Here is a 20851-nt window from a genome sequence, read left to right on the forward strand (position 1 = left end):
TGTAACGTAGACATATTGATTATTAGCCAATCAAACCGTGAGCATCCTCGCATAAAGCAGTCTTTCACTATAGGCGCATAAAACTACAATTACCACACAGCGCTGTTCTGAAACATCGCGAGAACTCAACGCGAGTAACGCGGAAGTGAGACTGGTTATGTAAACACATAGGCACGTAGTAGGTATGCTGGTGAGCAACCTGTTAAAAATCAGCGTAAACTGTTGTGAAATGCATTTTTAATCGACTCACACACCTATGCGATACAGGACTGTCATTACGTCAGGGAAACGAGAATGTTGAAAATATTCAATCTTGTGTTAATCGGATGTTTTGCCCTTTGCCTGCCTAGCTTCTAGGGGTGGATCACTACAACACATCCACGTCTACTGTCGCCATTCGGTTTTGCTCACGACCTGAAACTTAACCTAAAACATAAGCCCACCGAAACATAAACGACTCAATTGATGCATTTAACAAGTGAAATACATAGTGCTAAGTATAAAACACATTCATTTTGTCGAATTAAAGCATTTCAATTTGAGAATTTTGCATTGTAAGCAGCTCGGGCTTGGAAATGTTCACATTTGAACTATACACTGTCCTTACGCTCTTCAGAGCGGTAAACATATATAACAATCGTCTATAATATATAGTAAAAAATATACTGTGTGTTTAATTTTGAGTTTTCCAACACGTGTTCAATTAATTAAAACAGACAAATAAAGAACAAAAGCGAGAATTAAACAACAGAACATTTATTTGTACTGACATGGGTAAGGTAACAAAGAAAGTTTAACTAAAAAAAAAATATATAATTCAGTTCAGAGTATTTAACAGTAGGCCTATACCAGCATGGCTACGTATTTTGCAATGTGCTCTCCCTTTGCCACTGGCACCACAAAGATAACTATTTCTTGTACAGAAATAACAAGACATCGTGTCAGATTTAATTCAGTTAAATCTGTATTTTTTTTCTCACAGTGCCCTTGAAATAGGCTACACAACACAAAAATAAATGGAAAAACAAAAAAGTGCAAAACTCACAGAGTTACATCTTAACGTCGTCCACGTAGCATGGTTTAAACAGCATCCTCATTAAACTTTACACAGTTCTATACAAATATTACATTTTACTAAATTAACCCTATCATACGATAAAAACAACAATTCAGGAAAAGGTAAAGCAATGGTACAACGTAAAAAACCCACAAAGCTCAAAAAAATTATACAAGGTCACTGTTTAAATCACTGTATTTGAAATTATATTTTCATGACGTGAAATATCGATTAGATTTTTCATATATTTATTTCATTGTTTCTTGTGCTAGTAAAATAATGCATGCTGTAAAAAAAATATATATTTTTTTTATCACAGACACACATCCTCACTCACGCAGGAAACCACATGTAACCTCTCACTTTTAACAAACACTCGTTGCAATGTATTGTCCATCTCCTGAACTATATACGTAGCCTACCACAGACAATTTCTAAAATGAGCTCGATGTCTGATAATTATTTCATTCATTTTTATTCCCCCCTTTCATTCACTGCTCAGATAAGACTGATAAGTGGAATCTTAACGTTTCACAGCACAGTTTTAGTATGATCACATGTTTTAAGACGACTGCTAACAAAGTTAAAAAGCTTAAAGCTTTTATGACTTAAAACTTCATGCACAATGCAATATACATTTTATTAAAGATATTCAGTAACAGAAAGTATGAAAACAGCCATGTTCAATAAAATATAACTTGGTTATATTAGTTAAGCTATAAGCTAACAGTTTATTTGATTGATCAGCCGTCAGAAGTAGCGCACATTTCAGCACCACGTGGAGTGGACAGCGACCCTCTGACGGCACCAACACAGCATTAAATCTACTAATGCTTCATACAGCTTCATTCAAACATCTCTCAGCAAACAATCATGAAACTATTTCTATTAATCAGATATATGGCACCCTCACAATTATTAATCACCACAAGCCAAAAAAAAAAAAAGAAAAAAAGAACAACATCCATGGGTACGTCTCTTATTGTATAGGAGAAGACGTTTACTTTTGCTGTCACGTTACGCGAGCGCGTCTTATAAGCACGCTCAAAACGAAACCATTTTAGGATATATATACAAACTACTTCTTACAATGATACACAAGAAGATTGTATTAAATCAGACTATGCTTCATTTTACGATTAAAACACAGCAAAACCGTACAAGCGTTTATATGGTCGTGTGGTTTAACACAATTTCCCTCATGAGTAAAGACCTAGACATATACGTAATCTCCTAATCTGTACTTTTTAACATTTGTATTTTTTTTACCTCATACACACAAATTTTCCCTCTGTTACCGTTTGTATAATTCTGTACACGTCTTATATATCTAAAGGGACACGTGGCAGAAATCTGAATAGTTTGAAACTTCTCGAAATAACATCATGTCCAACTTATACAAGAAAATCCTTTACAAACATAGATTTTAAATACCTGAGGCTGTTATCTTGCTTTTATAAAGAAATCAACTTGCTGAATTTCCATGAATGGATGTAAAGCACAAAAAAAGTTGACTTGACGTTACGTTGACGTAATTAATCTTGTGCACAAGACGTATTATCCTAATGATTTATCCCAAAGTTTCCCAGGTTTTCATCCTGTGAAAACATAAACAGTCGATTAGTATATATACAATATATTTAATATAGATACATACATATCTGTTTCATGCATCATTTATGTACCATTTAAAAAGGTGAATACATTAAGGAGGTAATCCTTGTATATTCCAAGTTATTGTCATCACTATCAACATTTAGAAAATCTAACATTTTTATCCATAAATTTATCTTTCATGTATGAAATAAATATCATACTTATCACCTGTATATCACAGAGAGACACATTAGTATTTGCCAGTCTGACGCAGATCAGAGGCCACATAATAAAAAAACTGAAACTGTAAGAATAACACATACTTTTTATTTTTCGTTCTTTCAGGTAAACGTCCTCCTTCAAATGACTGACCCTGGGAACTTAGTATTCTCATGACTGAGGCCTTTCCCAAACTAGACACAATCTAAAAGACAAAAGATACAAAACAGATTATGATTTATGATATCGTACGGATAACGGAGATTATAAGAACATTAAGAAACTAATAAATATTATTATAAGGTGTATATATGAAAAATAGAAAAAATAGAAAGAAAAACAGCATGACATATGCTTGCACACGTAAACAAACACAGATACAACCACAGTCAGACGTCATACGTCTTTATGAGCATCTAAATGTCCATTTCCAAATGTCTCTAAAAAAAACAGCATTTATCATATTATTCATATACACATGGGATACAACTGTCTTTAAAATATACAGCATGTTATTTAAGGTCGGTAGGAAAAGTGCAATGAACTGCTAAACTAACATCATCACCTAAACAGTATTTTAAATTAATCTTAGAAAATATTCGGGATTTTCTAGAATTAGAAAAGCCCCACTTTGACACATTTGTTAGTTCTTAAATACACACAGGGCCCTAAAATATTATTTTCATAAATATATATACAGCACTCAATTTGGACCCAACCTGGAACTTCAGACTTATTTTAATTTACATCTAAATTTAACTGAATTATTTCAGATTGTGCATTGCTTTTTAAACCCAAAACTTCATGTGAGATTGATAATTTCATGTTGCATGTGCCTTCTCTGCCCTCCCTCTCTCTAAATGTGTGCACATGGCCTCCCAGCTATAGACTTATCACACACACATGTGCACATACATTCATACACACATGCACTCTACATACTCTATGTATGCATGCATTCATACACACACACGATTTTACTCACACACACCTTTAAAAAAATCATGTAATGCCCTCCAACACATACGTACATTTGCACTTCACAAATGTACACAAAAGTACATACACACATTCCCATGTCAGTACAATTGACAAAAACAATCACAAACGTCCCGTAACACTCATATTCTGATGCATTTAGACACACGCACACTCTCTCCCATACGTATGCAAGCGCAGGTTCATAATTTTGTACTTGTACTTTCTGACACACACGCACACATATATATATACGTTCACATATGTACAAATACATACAGTCTCTATATAGAATTGAACACAAACACACACTGCCTGTTTAAATGGCACCATTTTCTTTACATTTGCACACTCTTTCACATTTACGTACATACACACATTCCCATGTCAGTACAATTGACAAAAACAATCACAAACGTCCCATAACACTCAGATTCTGATGCATTTAGACACACGCACAGTCTTTCCCATACGTATGCAAGCGCAGGTTCATAATTTTGTACTTGTACTTTCTGACACACACACGCATATGCGTTCACATGTGTACAAATACATACAGTATTTTCTTTACATTTGCACACCCTCTCACATTTACGTACATACACACACACACACATATTGTACACATGCACTGTTTTTAGTATATAAATGTGTATGTATCAAAAAAGAATGATTATGTTGTGTGTACAACCGCACATCTCATGACATTCACACTCTTTCACATTTTTTCACACGTGCATACATTTATACATATTAGGTATAAAAAATCTATAGGCTAGTTGTTATACTATTCATACTATACACTCACAAAAATTGTTTAAAATGTCTATAAAGTTTCTCATTACTTTTTACATTACATTTGTGCCAACATTAACACACATCCGTAACTTACACAAAAACCATGGGTGCAACACACACAGACATTAAAATTATCATATAAAAAATCCTGACACACACAGAGAGACACACACACACTGAGAGAGAGAGACACACACATTTTTATATGCAAACATATGCACACACACAGTCTAATTCAAACCAAAACATCTCCCTTCACCATTTCACACAAAGACGTTTGCCTGCACAATAAAATACTGCTGCTTATGAAAGTCTTAACCACGTCATTATGGTCAAATCACCTCTATGTGTTTTCTAAGACCACCTTGGACCCCCTCAGACCAACTTACAACCCTCAGCTGTGATATTGATGGACTGACTATACAGTGAATAGTATCTTGAGTTATCAATATCAAATCTAACATAGAACGGTAAGAATTTCATTTTACAATGAGCTTTAGCATCATTCATAGAAAACAGACATAATGGCAATCTAATAATGCTGAAACCTGATACACAGCAAGAATTATGATATTATATAAATATACTTTATGATATTAAGTATATTTTAAATACCCCAAAACCTTCTGTGACAGATTTGTGCGCAGGAAAACTGCGATAAGACGTTCAGAAGAAACCGAGTGACAGTGCAGTTTAACTAGTAATCGGCTTAACTAGTTATCTACTATTTAAAATATAATGAGTATGAAATATTTTTACTTTTCATTTTTAATAAAGGTTTTTGCAATGTTAAACATTTACATTAATAATGAGCTTCTAATGGTCAGTTCTGTACATTTATCATTAAAACCATATAGTATATTATTGCAAAATTAACACCTCAAATTTATATGGACAAAAATATTTTCTTTACATCAACAACAACATAATCTATTCATTTGAACTAACATATTTGTTTAGCCAACATGTGTCTCTGCTTACATCCCTGCCCGACTGCTTGTTGAAATATATTAAACTGATAAACAATAATGAAAACATTTGACATTAAAAAAATCTTTGCTGTAAATGAATTTATTTAAAGTATATTGGTGAGCAACATTTGAGTAATATTGATTTAAAGTATTTCCATCTCAACCTTGTTCTGTACTATGTGCTGATGGAGTTTGTACTTTTACCACGTCTCTGTTAAACCTTACCTGTCACATCTACATCGTTCTTTAAGGATTAGCGGCCACCTAAAAACCTTTTCTTCTTGTTTAAACACATGTAGTAGGGATCTTTTCTCTTATGGAGGATATTCCAGTTGGATTAAACTGTTCTGCAAGCGTGCGGACACTGAATTGTCTTTTGAATTGACTGGAGAATATTAACATGATCACTTGATATTTTTGGATAAAGCTTAAGAAAAAGAGCTTAAAACATGATTTTATGACATATTACACTTAATAAACCAATTTACGTTGTATCCTTTTATTTCATTCACTGTCTTTTTTAATAAATGTTCGTAGTGTAAATGTAAACATTTTAAAATGTTAATAATTGTGATCATGAATAACATGTTTAAATAAGTTAAGATTTGCAAAGCACTCAGTTTCACCCATTATATTCAGAGAACAGAAGGCATGCAAGGGTGTACCTGTGGGTTTTGCATTATAAATAATTTCAGTACGGGCCACACCCATGTTACCCTGCATGTGTGGAACAGGACGGGTGTCGGTTGATACCTTTTGTAACGGTCAGCTTCCTTATTCGTCACTTCTCAGTTCTGCGTTCTCAGTTCTGCGTTCTCCTTGTGCTGGACCTCCTGTCATCAACAGATTTTCTGCAAATAAAACATGTAAACATTTATCTAGAAATGACAAAAAACATGAGGCATGCACGCACACAGAAATAAACAAACACGTAGACATACACCCACACACACACTTAAACAGCATTTGCAATCTTCAACAGACCTTGTATTATTAATGCTAAAATTGTTGATTAAAACAAAAATAAATAGTAACGTTATTTATTACTTACTAGTTAATATTTTATGTATAAATTTAATTGATATGATTGTATTGCATTATATTTTCGACTGCTGTTTAGCCATTACAAAGTTATTATTTCACATCATATTACAAATTACAATCTTTTGTAATTTTTAAGTTATCTTTTAGTTATATTTCATAAAATACATTTTTGCATTAATGGTTTATTTTAACAAAAACCTTATAATCAAAAGATGGATAATAATAATACTTTAACCATAGTGAGTGTGTCAGTGAACGCTACAATACATGTTAATAGACTCCTATGTAATTTAGTGATGTTTTTTTCTTAAAATAAGATAACTGATATCTAAATACTCATGCACTCATTCACAAGTTTAATCAAATTTATCAAAAATAACACATTTGATATTGCTTCAAAACACAAGTTAAGTAAACAAGCTAGACATAAAAGTTCTTGTTTTATAGAAGTGATCAAATAATAATATCATATTTTGCACATATGTGTACTGTGTAAGTGAAGGCATGAACAAAGATTTCTGTGGCAGAAGGCTGTGACGTGTTTTCGCTATGGGACCACTCTCGTACGTATTAACAGACACGCCCTATCCCCCAAACCTCCACCCAGAATTGACTCATCTTTCACACCTTCCCTGGCTCCGAGGAAATGTTAGGAAAGATAAACGTAAGAAATAGAGAGCAACAAATACGAATGTTCCCTATTTTTCTATGTTAAGTCAACCTTTCTGAGCAAGTTTTTTGTTAAAGTAGCCCATCGTGGACATCATGTTATTGTGGACTAACAGTTTAGGATTTTTTGGTGTGAATTATGATGTTGCAGACAAGGAACAGAAACTCTTTTGGTAATAAAAAACATGCACATTAGGTGAGACACTATTGTCATGAAATTTGTGTGCAAAATTTCACAGCATAGCTTTTACAGGCACCGATCTGACTAGGAAGTTTGACACTAGAAGTAGATGAACTACATGACAGTGTTTTTTGGCAAACAATATCTAAAATACTGGCACTTATATTAAAAGTGTATTATAATGTAAACCTGAGCTTAGTAAATAACTGCAATGAAAGATTTTTAAATTCTACTTATTCTTTATATTATATATAGATATGCTGTTTTGTTTTCATTTTTACAGCCTAGTCCTGATTGTTGTTGTTAATAGATATTTTATGTTAAACATCTCTGAATAAGTGTGTCCCCAAGAAGAAGAAAAAACTTGTAACATTTAAAGAAAACTTAAATGTCAGTTTTAGAAAAGCCAACAAACGCTCCTAAATAAAACTCTGTTAAAGTCATGGCAAACTAAAATTTACTGGGTGATGTGTGTTGCTCATTTAATTAAATAAAAAACAAAAACCTATAACAGATATACTGAAAAATGTTTAAACATTTTTTTTCCTAGATACAAAGTTCATTTTCAATTCATGGGCTTGTGAGATTTTGATAACGTATGGTTTGATCTAAAGTCAGGTATGAAAAAATACATTTAACTGAGAGATAAGCTTGCTGGAAATTTTCACAATAAAGTCTACTACTTTATTAAAATGTGTTTTTTTCTGAAGGGTTATTAAAAGTAGAAGATTAAAAGAAAGTGTAGCACGTGTTGCAGACCATCTCCGTCTCGACTAAAAATATAATAGATGCCACAACAATGTGACTCATGACAGCAGGACAGACGTAACAGCATTTATGCGTAATATATAACTCATTTAGTTGTAATTCACACCAAAAAAATGGTCTCAGATTGTCTGTTAGGACCTAACCACGTGGTGTAATTTCTCTCAAAGGGTTTAAAATGTTTTCACAAATGTGGGTAAATCCCAAATCGGAAAGGGTGTGGCAATAATTCTTTAAAAGAGGGAAAACTTTGCTAACTTTTTTGTATTTTGGGGTCTCACATAATAGCCAATCTGCATTAGTACTGTCCATTGTTTTTTCAGTGAGTGATAAATATCATGATAAAATAGTTTTTTTTCTGTCTATCTATTATCAGGGTCACAAACTATAATGAACTCTAAAATGAAAACTGAAATTATTGACAAAACCACAAATGTAACTTTATTTTGGAGTCTAAAAGCTTCTCTCTCATAATTTCCCTATAAGATGCAGCCATTTCACAGAGGACGACAAATCCATGTCTGTGCAAAAAAAGGACAAAGCATGGAGTGAGAGCTACTTGAAAGCATACTCCAAAAACGACCAGATATTTTCAAGTCGTGCTTTTCTAAGAATAATAAAAAACAACCTTTACAACATTTGCTTTTCTAAAGTATCTACATAATCGTACATAACATTACGAAATCAGTGCGTGTGTGCGTGTGTGCGTTTTCATGTGATCATAAGTTTTCAGGTGTAACTGTTGTCATGCGGTTTCTGTATTCTATTAAATGGATAGCAGAACATTTAACTCCAAATAGCAAAAATTTTCACATGCAAGACAAAAAACAAATCTGCATATCGTTTTCTGTCAAGACTTATTCTTTTTTAAATGCTCCAAAGGTGAAGGCCTAAATGGTCACACCTGAATGGTCTTTATACAGGAGGTGCCACACCCACATTTGTGAGTTCCACTTTTGTTTTTATTGTAACCTGAAGTTTACAGACATTACACAGGCCTACAACTTTTGAATCTAACACTGTACATCGAGTTTAACGGCCGTAGTAACAATGCAAAAACCTTCATCATGCAGTCGAAACCTTGTAATGTGGAGAAAAAAACCGAGGTCTTGCCTGCTTTAGTTATGACTGACTGTTACTGACTTAACGAAACAACAGAGGACATTCTTATAAGTGCTCTTGAAAAGAGTTGAGGTGAAAAAATTAAACAAACAACCTCATGTTCTCAATGAAAAGGCAAACTTACAAAGCCGGTGATGTCACACTGAAGAAGGTGGACAGAGCCGGTGGGAGCTCATGGACTGATGGGAAAAGTTGGGTGACTTCCTCAGACAATGGTGCCCTCGAGTTTTTGGACTTCCCTGTGCACAAAAACACAAAAATGCACATGATGCCCAGTTATCAGGTATTTAATGAAATATTTTTGGAGAATGAAAAAAAAGAGTAAAAGTATGGGAAAATAAATACAGTGTGGATAGAAAAGCCCTTTCCAGCCACATCACGCCGTTCAATGCACACTTTTTATTTAGCATTTTTATATGTACGAAATGAGATTATATATAATATTAATAACATTATAATTATATTTTTAGGTCTATTTAATCAAGCATTAGTCAAACATAGTCATACAATGTAAAAAGTTAAAGTTGGATCTACTTAAAAAATTACTTCAATTGATAAAATATAAAATTTTTCGTTTTTTACACTTTAAGTGAAAATCTTAAGGTAAAAATAACTTATATTGGTAAAGCCTAAAACATTTAAGCTTTATCAACTTAAAATTTTTACCTAAAGTGAACAAATATAAGTTGAAAAAAATTCAATTTTTTAGGTTTTACCAATTTAAGTATTTTTTTAAGCTAACCCAACTTTCACTCAGTGTATATGCAGTGGCAGTTCTGGCTTGTTTTGTCCGCGCCCCCTCGTTAGCGCCCCCCCAACCCACCTAAACCATCCCCTCACTCTTCCCCACCCACAAGTAATGAATGCAACATCTGCACTTGCTTTAACTTTTTTAAAGACGATATAAAGACTTAGCAATAACAAGTTTAATCCCGATGACAGCAAAGTGTGTTTTTTAGTGACATGTTGGACCTCTGTTAGGATTTGATGAGTTTCATCTTTAAAAAGCAGAGGTTGACGCAAAATATTTTTAAAAGATCGTCTGCATTTGCATTAAACTATGAGTCTGACACCCTTTGCATTCGTTGCACATGTCATCATGATTAAACTAAAGTTATGAACCAAGGAATCATATTGACTAATTCTGGGTGTAAGACACCCCAAAATACTTGAAACAAAAGGTACAACGTATCAGCAAAATATATGTATTTTATAGAAATTAATGCTGATTTTACAGTTCAGCAGCTTGTAAATGTTGCAGGTAACATACACTATTATACAATAAGTTATCCAGTGTTATTAGCATACTGTAATGAGATGAATGGCATGGCTATATACATAATTGTATCCATTACGCGTTTCTCGTCTTCTTTCCAGTTTTCCTGACCTGTGCACCAGATGTCTAAGACCTTTATTCTCATCTATAATGTTTTTTGGGGGGTTAATTTAGACGTTCTCCCGCCCTCAGTCTCTTATATCTGCAATGTTGAATGACCCGCGCCTTCTCGCGGTTCTGAGTGAGACGTCTTAAGGTGTGTTCGACTTCAGGTGGGGTTACCCATCGGCAGATTTACGCATGGTGACATAAACCGACGCGTACTGCAAATAAGCGGTAAAAACACAGTCGCTTTTCATCGCGGGTGCCCCGTGCAACACATAGCCTACCCAATCCCCAAACCTCTCCCTCCCCGCGCAAAAATGCCGCCCTGGGCGGCTGCCCATGTCCACATCCGTCCCTGCATATATGTTATAATTGTTTAAGATTGTGAGGCCAACAAATTAGCATTTCTCAACTGTAAATCTACCTTCTTTCTCAGTCGCCCGCCTCGTGACTTTCGTCTGACTACCAAATGAATCACTAGAAACCGTACACACCCATCACGAGCAGCACTTTCATTAGGCCTATTTCATACTGCACTTTATGTTATCAGCAAATATATTACTTTTATTAACATTTTGTATAAGGTATGGGCTGGGCGCCGTAGACATTTTATTGCTGAATGAACTTTTTCAGACTTTTTGCTTACTCCAACCCAAGTGATTTCATCACTACGATGTCAGTCAAACTGTATGAACCACGTCAATTATCAGATTCAAATCAATTCAATTATTATGGGTTCTTTAACTCTTTTTGAGTTTCTTAAATATACGTCATGTTGATAGTTAGGCCTTTATTGTTTTTTTCTCATCTTTATAGGCGTGTAATCGAAGGCAATGTATAGGCCACGGTTAAGTTGAAATGAATGTTAGTCTGACCTAAAGTAATTTGGGTTTGTCGTCACTATAAGGGGCTCCGGAGCCTTTTCAAAATACAGTACAGTAGCGTGCATTGAGGATATTTTTATTTGCCTTACTCTTACATATAGCACAGTAAACAAGGATATATTCTGTACTGTTTTCTGTAAGAAACGTAAAACTGTAAATAGCTTATAAGTCTTGGAGACCTGCAATGACATAACTTCTAGATTGTAGTGATCACGTCACTTTATAGTTGTTGAAAATTTCTCAATGGACTTGGATCTACATGGCACAAAACAACTTTAACACCCAATGGGTCTGCATGCTGTATGCGTAGGTGTGTCATATTTCATCGAGGTGTCATATTTCCAAAATACCGTGTGTATGTATGTGAGAGATGGAGAAGGGCTAAGTGTGTAAAAAGGAGGGAAAGAAAGCGAATTAAAGAAAAGAAAGCGATGAGGTTGGGTGAAACCTTGTTGTCTTTGGGCATCTTCGCTGACGTTTTCGCTCTCTCTCTCTCTTAAACACACACACATGCGCGCGCGCACACACACACGCACGCACACACACTCTCTATTTTAATTTTATATTTGCAAATACAACTATAACTGCGTCCGACAGGGTGTACATCTCTTATATGTTATTGCTAAAAGGGTGGGGTCATTTCAACATTGTTTGGCTTTAAGTGAATAGCACACTAACGAGATCCCCTTCCCATCTCTCACACGAATGGACCGTTGTGTTTTCCCACGTGCAAACTGGAATCTCGTTGGTGGAACTGTGGTTTTGTTTGGGTGACTTTTGTAATCGTATTAGCGAGAGCAAATTTTCTGGCAGTGAAGACGCCAGATAACTCTCGACGGGGAGGGATACTCAGACTTTGGGGACGTAACTGGGAGAGAAGTTCGGTTTTTACATTTGAACCGCAATACACAGTTGTGAAACACAATTTTTAGACAACAAAATAGAGTTTGAAAAAATAAATACAATTATACAATAATACTATTAATATTAATAATAATAATAATAATAATAATAATAATAATAATAATGCAAGTATTTATTCCACGGAGTGTATTAAGCACCGTACGATGAAAATTCGTTGAATGCGCCTTCCGCAAATGCTTTTTGGGGTAAGGGCTTCCCAGCTAGATACTTATGAACAGCAAGCCCAGACCGCAAAAAGATTCGCGAAAGACAAATCGCAGTCTGCGTGCAGCAAAGTCCGTGACATCCCACAGTGACATCCAGGTGCCTTGTGCACGGCTCTCTGTCGTTTCCCAATCCTATTGTGTCCATCGGGAAACCGAGACAGCGAAGCCTTTGCCGTGGCTGAACTGTATCCAACTCATTCACATTCAACGAGCATGGGAAGCTTTCAGAGCAGCCAGCATCCAAACGCGTATTCTGCGTGCGCTGTCCGTGGTCCTGAATTCACTCGTTCCCAGTTGTTCATTTTTCCCTGTCTTTCTCCTCGCTCCTGCCTACCAACACGCACCGAAAGAATTACACCTAAACAAAGACACACGTATCACACAACAACCATTCTTTGTTTTTGCTTCGCAATTTTGTTGGTACTATGACACATCCGCTTGTTCGTGATGTCGTTTAATGTAGGACTGAGCAGATAGTGCCGCTGAAGTGCTCTTGGTGAGGAGAGAGCAGTCTGTAATCGGCTCGCAATAAATAGAGAGCAGCGAGAGATCTTATTGGAGCAAACAAAAAATCGTCATCCACCAATCGGTGTCTTGCTCATATAGGGACCCCCCTTTTTGAAAAAAATGAGAGAAGGAAAGCAAGAAAGAAAGACAGAAAGAAAGAAAGGGTAAACCAAATTGTATCCTAGTTGGCGCAAGTGACCACAAATATTAATATTAATAACATTATAGCATACTGGATTTGTTCGCCCCGTCACGTTTTGAAATGGGTTGCTACGTATATCACTCGTGTTAGGGTGGCGTACGCCGTCATGTATCCACTCAAAACAAAGCTATTTACATTTTAAGCTATCATGAGTGGTTATTTCTTAAAACGACTAGCAACCAACATGTTTTAAACGTCCGCGTAAAGCAAGAAAACACCACATCGTCAACACGACGACGACAACAACATGACAGGCTTCTGAGGCAATTTCATTGCATGACCACAGAGAGTTCACTGGCTGATACCACTCAGTGAGGACACGGGGGTCTCTAAACTATCAGCACAACATAACAAAGTCTATACATTACATCAGATCTAACATCTTAATGCAGTCACAACAAACATTTGCTTAATGAAACACAACAACATTTTACTAATGCATCTACAACAATCAATTCAGCATTAGTGAATGTTATTATTATGTATTACCATAACAACACAAAACCTGCTTGATCCTACTTCATACAGACTTAATTCAGCTCTGGAATTTGACTTCATTTGACTTCCCCGTGAAGTTCTGTTCATGCATCCACCCGACATAAATAACGGGATCATTTGTCAAAATTCATTTCACAACAGTCTCTGGTCATCCCTTCTTGCAACTCAAAAAACTATACGAAGTGGGAGGGTCACGATCTATATCTGGACACCCCCTCCCTCCTTCTAAATGCATCCCAAACCAAGTCCCCCCCTCCCTTCTCCTAATCACTGATATTCTTCTTGTGCACCCGTTAGTGGTGCAAGGGGAGGTTGAGGTGGCTAAAGGCAAAGAGATACGGCTTGAGATGTAACAGGTGTAAAAAAAACATCAAGCCTATATGCCACCATTATGAGGATTTTATTGGGTGGTCGCATCATTTGCGGACGTCTCCAGTCAGTCACGATTCTCCCCCTTCTGTCTGCACCGCACAGCGACTGCATCTCCTGACGCAGCCAACGCGCACATATTACTCACTATAGCAGTCACGACTCGGATAAAATCCGTGTTTTTACTCAAAATTACAACGCTAGGGTTGACTTAAGAAGACCTTGCTGTGTCTGGAATATGTGTGTTTAACAAAGAGAGCCATGGTGTCTTTGAAAAGGTCAAGGTAATGAGTTTTTCCTGTAAAGATCGTCTTTCAGCCACGACACGAGCGCTGATAGATAATTCCCGAACATACATACACTATCGGCATGTACAATTATTAGTAGGCTATGCGAGAAGCGAATTGTAACTTGATAACTTGGTTTTGGAGATCAGCCCCGAATGACCATGAAAGATCATCCTGTTTATTAGCATTTGTATAACGCGCACGCTGCAGAACTGAAGTTGCACATTTATTAAAAGGATGCTCCGATTAAACCCAAACTGCCGATCATAGTGTTTTTTTGCGGAACTGCACAAATGGTTTTGAATGCAACGCAGACGCATTGGTTTTGGCGCACGACCAGCATTATTGTCCATACTAGCAATTGAAAACAGTCGATTACAGTACTGTATAATGAAAATGACGTGGGCGGAAGAGTAATCCATGTGAATCCGCCTATAGCTACACAGTCGCGAGCACATCTGTTGGAAGTGTTCAAACAACGCAGGCGGGAACGCAGCAAAATTGTCTAAAGTTCAGATTGTATTTCGAGAATGTATGCTGTGCAGCCCAGTGGCATCCCTTCACAAGTGATGCCCAAAAAAAGGCTGACCATTTAAGGGCGATTTTGTTGTAGGGTAAAGGATGCACGGAACCCCTTGACGCCACACACGACACCAGTCTGTGCAGGCAGGCACCGGGTTTCCCTCGTCGGCTGCGCTGGCGCATTTCCCTTTGGCGCTCCGTCTTCCACCTATATTTATTAGCCTATTTTCTTCTTCACATATTTGGATACCCCCTTACTCTTGTAGCGTTATCGCTTTCCATTCACATTTAAAGCTGTGGCGAAGAGGCAAAGCCAACAAAATTGACTCAACAGCGCCGTCAAACAAAGGAGTTAGGATTTGCTTTCCCTTCTCTTATTTACCATCCGCGAGATCCCTGCTCTGAGGAGAGAGTGGTTTAATTTATTTTTAGCACTGTATGGAAATAAGCACCTATTCTAGAAGTGCACATGCTACTATGCACGAACTGTGAACTAAATTGTTGCATCTGCGACATTTCAGTGGCGGGAATGGCACATTACCCAACACCATGCATGCAACAAACCATGCAAAAAAAAAAAAAAAAAAAAAATCAAATATAAACATGTCGAAGCAATAATTCCTGCAAATGTTTACTTACCAGTGCTGCAAGCCCTTGCTGAAAGCAGGAAAAACATATGCATGAGTATAAAATCAGTCAAACGTGACCATATTACAGAAAAACAAGATGAAAATCACATACTGCCCTTGATTCATCTCTCCTCAGCAACACGTCCAAGTTTTCTGGGAATCGCAGTCCTTTTTATACAAGTGATACCCTCTGCCTATTTCTGGACCACGATCAAACACCGATGCTATTTTTAGCGCCCAGTAAGAAAAAAACACTCACAAAGACATCGCTCAGGAGTGTTACGTGGAGTGCATGTAATGTACATAAATTGTGCCTCTCCAACTCCATGCAAGAGCTCGGACTCGCCTCCGTTGCATCGCTGCAGTGATTTTTTTTTTTCAAACGAGCTTTTCTCTCTTATGGCTAAATATTTCTGAAATGTTCGCAAATGTTCTCGTCTTGGGTCGAGTTGTTGCTGCTTTCCATTTATTTCGCTCACCATCCTCTTTATTATAGGCGTCTTACGCGGCGTGTCTCCATGCAACTTTCGCTTGGAAACCCAGGACGGATTCGCTGCTCGGGAAAAAGAAAACAGAGAGAGAGAGAGAGAGAGAAAGAGAGAGAGAGAGAAAGAGAGAGAGAGAGAGAGAGAAACTTACACGGACTCGCGCGCACAAACAACCACGATCGCTTGTACTGAGATGAGAATATGTTTTGTCTTTAGTGCAGTACACAAACGATAATTAACGCTTGCTGAATCTCTCTTCTTTTTTTTAAAGGGCTGCGTCAGTTACTAGGCATTGACGTCACGTTTAGGTTCTCCCACTTCACAGTCTGCTGATTACAACCATCGCTGTTATGCTCTCAGACAGCGACTCTTTAATGAAAATGGCTTAAAACCAGCTAAATAAAACTAAAAAATAAATGACTGACAGTGTCTGCTTGGCTTGTGGCAACAGCTCAGAGCAAAACCCCTCCTTGGTGTCGCCTGCCATCGTGAAAAAACTCGTGTGCCCATGGATTCCGCGGCAGACAGACCACTAGCCTATATATTATCCCAAACACAGTTTAAAGCCTGGTAGTTTTCCCATCGGTGGTGGCGCGGTTGAGGTGAACTTCTAGATGTTGACATGTGGTTAAGATAATTAGCAAATTATTTAGATGCAACAATAAAGGGTTTGTGTTGATATTTCGTTTTAGCTGTCTATAAAAAGATATCCAATAGTTGTATAGGATTATACAGGCGATCGTGCATGTTACAAACTACTGCAACGCAAATATTCAGGCAACCACAATGTCCAAAGCATGCTAATACAAGTAGAGATACGGATGTGCAGTACACAAAGTACACTAATTTGATCAGTGCGGTAAAACCATAACGACATCGACTAGTTTAACTTGCCGCACGGCGTCGCCAAACACCATTTAAGTTTCCAAAACTGCAAGCAGCTCATTTGGAAATACTCTTAAAACAGTGCTTCGTTTTTACATATGCGTGAATTGTTGTTAAATAACTCCTTAAAATATTTTTTTTCACAAGAAGATGGACTAAGTCACCCGACTTTGTTTAGTATTTGTACCATGATTCGGGTGTCGCTGTCCATGGTGCTAAAACTGGCGAGTCACACAGAAGTGAACGATCAAGAAGTTTTAAAGGTCCCGTTCTGTTTTTGTGTGTTTTTGAAGATTTGATTGTGTTTACAGTGCGCAATATAACATGTGTTCATGTTGTACGTGTAAAAAACGTGGCATTTTTCCACACAAATTTACTTTTCACTGTCCTCAAAACGGGCTGATGTCTTGTTCTATGAAGTCCCCCCTTCAGAAATACGTATCGAGTTCTGATTGTGTAGTTTGTTTAGTGTGTTGTGATTCGATAGCAGCATAGCTTTTTTTAATTAATATGCTTAAACAAAAAAATATACAGAACAGTACAATATATGGAAAACAGTACGATAGCAGCATAGCTTGCCGTTAACTTAGCTGGCGACTGACGTATTCCTGTGGGCGGAGTTTAGTAAAAAAAACTGTTCTACTGACGTCATTAAAGCAGGAACTAAAGGGCTGTAGTCCAAACCGGCCGTTCGCTGGCTTTGAAAGGCGAATTCTGTTAAGGAAAATATATCGGATTGGCAGTGAACTTTGAGCTTTATCATTTTACAGGTATTATTTATGCTATTATAGCAACATTACACACTAAAAATGGGATCAGAAAGAACGTGACCTTTAATGCAGTTCATGATCCACTGTAACGAGTTAAAATGTAAGCCTATTGTATATGAAAAACATATATATATATATATTTTTACAAATACTGTGAATAAGCAATGTAATGTATTGGGATTTGCACGGATAACTCTACCTTTCAGGACTGACACTGTTGCATGAAAACAAATGGAATTTTCCAGACAGTCATAAAACAACTGCTACCAAGATGGGAGGAAAAAACATGCGGATATGGGCTACAAGGGTTAATATTTAAATGAAGGCCAAATATATAAAATGTCTCAGTGTTGTACTTAAAATACATACTGTAAATGCACTGCCAAGAGTACTACTATAAATGGTGGCTTTGATCTGACAATGAAGCTGGACGTTTGCACCCACAGCTAAAGCTAAAAATATCCTGATTTCGGCTGTGTGGGCTTGAGCTCGCTCAGAGCCTCTCCTCATTTAACCCACCTTGCCTCAAATTTGACAGGGACAGCAATCTCTAGTCTGTGGCTTCAACAGTTGCTGGGACATGAAGGAAAAGTCACAGACCTGCAAACCACCGAGCAATAAGTCGTTAGTTTGCAGCAGGTTTAACTGGGTCAAGGGACTACGAGATGACTTTCGAAATATATAGTTAGTCTTGGTATAGAAATTGAAAGTGCAAGAAAATCTGTATCTATACATGAGTCACAGGCAGCTGCTATTTCGACTGACACCTGCCACTCAAAAGTGACTTGAGCACTTCAGAAATCGTCTAAGAAGTTATTTTCTGCATCAGAGTCACAATTGTGCATATGCAGATAATCAACATATTTAAAAAAACCAAAGAGCATTAAATCTTGGACACTAAGCCTTTACTACAGTCAATGCTTTTTCCAGCCTAATAATCTTTTAAATAAATCCCAATTCTTGAGAAGCTTGAATCTTAAATTGCTCTAATAATTAGTGTGACAACAGAAACATCTGTCTAGTATCTCTAAAGTCCTTGCCACCAAACAGTATTTCACATTCAGTATTTAAAAGACTATGAGCTGGACACAGCCCATCAATCTACACTGTTGCTGAGTGAGAGCCTGCCAGATATTGACATGGCTTGCTTGCTTCACATAGGTAGTATAATCTTTCGCCATTGATAACATAATTCAAAATGATTGCTTTGGATTTTCGTCACACGTTTCTTTTCCCTTTGTTTGATCCCCCACCCATCCCCATCCAATCTCTCTCCATTCTTTTCCACTAAAGTGAGAGAGATGTTCTAGGACACCAACCCTGCCCTGGTGGTTTCTATTGGAGAGTTAAGAGGGGAATCAAAATTGATGAGGGTTTGTTTGAATTTCAAGCTTAGATTAAGAATCTCCGCCCTTATAGCCCGTTCCCTCTGTTTATTTTTCCGTCTCTCTTGCCTAAATGATGTCAATGGAAGCCGGGCTATAGAGCTATTTATAGAATCTCCCCCTCCCATCAGAATCACATGGTTCGGAGTCGAGGCACAATGACTACCTCAGGAGAAGAGTCTGCATGAATAGAGACGGTGAATATTTATGAACGGGCGAGCTGTCACATGAGGTACCTCCTGCGTAACATGTTAAGCTCGTGCCAGAAAACGAGTGACGTGCGCATATACTCACCCTTAAAGTTGGTTGTAATTGATTCAATCACAATCCCTCTGGTCATTTATTTATTTATGCAAAAGCTGGCTGGGATCCGAACTTTCAAAAGGCACCCATGCGTATTTCATTGAAGAAAAACGCACACGCGTTGTCCACATATGCTTCACGTTTCATCCAGCCCATCCATTCACATAGAGATAGGCCTATTACATAAGAAGTCTGTGCGAAAAATAAATGAGCATTTAAAACTAAAGTTTTACGCATGAATAATGGCTTTAACAAACCGGTGAAACTTTCACGTATTAAAGGCAGACGTGACATGCGCAAAGCACTGATATGCAGCAATTGAGTGCAAAGCTTTGATCTTTAAGTTACTGAAGACGTGTTACATTTTTTATTAGCTTATTTATATCCATAGATATGATTTATATCAATATGTGTAGCCGCAACAGCCACACGTGTGGAAACCACTTCTTTCGGGTTCCTAGTTGACATGCTAAAACTCACTGGTTGCTATATTTAGTAAGCCTGGCAGTGCTGTTACTATTCCAGGCATTGTACATGAGGGGGCGGATTTTCTTTCATGAAAAAGAGGATAGCATTTTATTTTCTTGCAGTTCTTCGGTTATAGCCTACTTTAGTCGCGTGTCTTGTGATTGTCGTCATTCACCGCGAACGATTCAATAAACATACGTCGTTATTATTATAGCATGCGTTTTAAAAGTGAATAAAACTGAGGTGGCTTGTAATGTGGGCCTGAAGCACTGTTCACTCAATAATTATTGCCCTGCCCCACCTGCTCACAGCGGTATCACGAACATACCGTGTGATATCGTACGATTGTTGTTCCAACCTAGTTTCCCACCTCTATTTTTGGTCGATCGATTTATCACGTCTTAAAAAAATAGCTGATCACCAGACGCCAACTGTTGCATCCCGTCTTCCGTCCTTTGTTTGTTCCAGTCCTTGTTAAACGAATAAGCCAATCACGCCTTTAAACCGTCACCAATTATAAATACGACCTTTATTTATTTTTAGTCACTTTAGCGCGTGAGATGATGCGTGACGGGTTTTAAAGGGTTAACGTGACTGATTTGGGAAATACCTAGTCACGAGCGGGCGCAGCGGTGTTTTGGTGGACTCGTAGCGCCATCTACAGTCTATATAATAATAGTTTAAACAAGTACATACTTTATGGAGCAATTTCCTACTATTGTTAGAATATGCTTTTTTATCAT

At 37.1% G+C, this 20851-nt stretch overlaps 1 protein-coding gene and 1 long non-coding RNA gene across 2 annotated transcripts in view; one reads left to right on the forward strand and one right to left on the reverse strand.

The window, feature by feature from the left end:
- LOC129434396 (creatine kinase U-type, mitochondrial) overlaps positions 1–20851 on the forward strand; it is a 368704-nt gene that overhangs the window by 91422 nt on the left and 256431 nt on the right. The window lies entirely within an intron of this gene.
- Positions 851–17286, reverse strand: LOC129434101 (uncharacterized). Its single transcript, XR_008640578.2, has 6 exons — positions 15922–17286; positions 15820–15837; positions 9525–9639; positions 6373–6470; positions 2977–3077; positions 851–2655 (listed from the first exon to the last, which is right to left on the reverse strand). It is a non-coding gene; the product is annotated as an uncharacterized lncRNA (long non-coding RNA).

Source organism: Misgurnus anguillicaudatus, chromosome 6, assembly GCF_027580225.2.
Source record: "Misgurnus anguillicaudatus chromosome 6, ASM2758022v2, whole genome shotgun sequence".
NCBI classification, from domain to species: Eukaryota; Metazoa; Chordata; class Actinopteri; order Cypriniformes; family Cobitidae; genus Misgurnus; species Misgurnus anguillicaudatus.